Here is a 1,754-nt window from a genome sequence, read left to right on the forward strand (position 1 = left end):
ACGCTCGAGCGAGTGGCAGCCAAGTCGAGAATCATCTTAACTGAGCCTCAAATTTCGGACAACTTCCCGTAAGTTCCTCATCTGCCATGAAGTGTATCAGTGACAGAAGGAGAGACATTTGGTCCATAAATTATATTATTTCACTTGGCTTCCAGTGCTGAGATCTGGCCCTTGGTATTAGGGCAATTTGGTATCGAAACGTATGTCTTATAGTCGTGTGAATTGCCTTATTCTGAAGCACTAAAAAGGAACAGTAATGTAACTGCAGTAATGTAACATCTATGTTAGACCACAAAAGGGCATAATGTGATTTTGAGTTCATTATGCGAGTTTTTCCTTCCCCACAAATACCCAAAAGCACGTGTTGCACTACCTGCGTACCTCCTCCCAATCAGTCATTTGACGTTACTTTATAGTTACTTACGTCCCGTTTTACCGGCGTTACATACTGAGTGAGCATTTGTAGCAGAAAAAAAAATCATCACACATATACGACTTTTCGCACCATTCCGTTCAACAACACTTGCTATATCCTTAATTCAGAAAAAAGTAACTCGCTATATATTCCAAGAGTGAACGAACGAATGTGGAAGGCAATGAGAAGGAAATAAAAAATAAATTGCCCTGAATCATTGCACAAGAGAAAAAGGGAAATGAACAAAAAACAGATAAAGGAAATAAAACAAATGGCATCCGTGCAGGCGATTTCAAATATGAAACTTTCCCTTTTATTTGGCAAGCGTTCATATCGCTTCATTTGTATACCCATTAACAGCAAAATAATACAGTGGAATGCGCCGCTTTGTCAGGTGACGCTAATACTAAATATTTTTTATTGGTGTGGCGTTCTATTTGCTTTTTGAATTATTGAACTTGTGACATCAATATCACTCCGGTTCAGCAATAGGAATTCAAAATGAAGCACATTGTCGTGTATGATAAAAGTTCATTCCTTCTTCGCGCATTGATGATTTTAACTGGAAGCGTGCATACCTCTAAAAGTAACTGGCAAAGTCCATACAAATGAACTATGCAAACTAATAAATTAGCGTTAGTCACATGTCAGTAGTCCTAGATATTTCCTTAGTTCAGAAAATGATTTCGATACATTTTCCGAGTAGTAGCAGTAGTATTTCTTTTGCTAACATTATTTTTCCTTTTCCGATTCGTCATAAGAATTCAAGATAAACTACATATTTATTATCCCCTCATAAATTACAAACAATGCACTATAAGATACGACACTGATAATTTTCACTGCAAATTCATCAAACTAAATGCAGGAAACGCCAGGCCTAGTCTGGGGGAGCGGACAAAAGGCGCGAGCTCAAGTGTGGAGCCGAGGGGCGGCAGCTCTGAGTGGGAGCTCATGTGGAGAATCCACTCCCACTCCTCAGAGAATCGTTCTGACGAGGCCATCACTTCTAATGGAAGTTACCAGTTGGCTTTGGCAAAAAGTTACGTGATACTAATGTGGAAACGTTGCCGGTGTTTATGTTTTGCTTTTCAAGTTACTGACTTTGTTGAAGTTATCGCTTTTACTTAATTAGCTTTCGTCCTTTTTCGGACGCCCCGCTACCCGTCCCTCGACCTCTGGCATTGCCCGCGACGGCCCCTCGTCCCCAGACGGCGCCAGGAAAAGGCCTCGTCCGACCAGCTCCCCGAGGACCTCTGCTCCTTCGGCTCCCCCGTGTGACCTCGCGCCTTGTGTCTAGTCTCCCGGGCAAGGCCTTACGTCCTCCGCGTTTAGTTTG

The sequence above is a fragment of the Penaeus monodon genome, chromosome 39 (assembly GCF_015228065.2).
Source record: "Penaeus monodon isolate SGIC_2016 chromosome 39, NSTDA_Pmon_1, whole genome shotgun sequence".
In the NCBI taxonomy this organism is placed as follows: Eukaryota; Metazoa; Arthropoda; class Malacostraca; order Decapoda; family Penaeidae; genus Penaeus; species Penaeus monodon.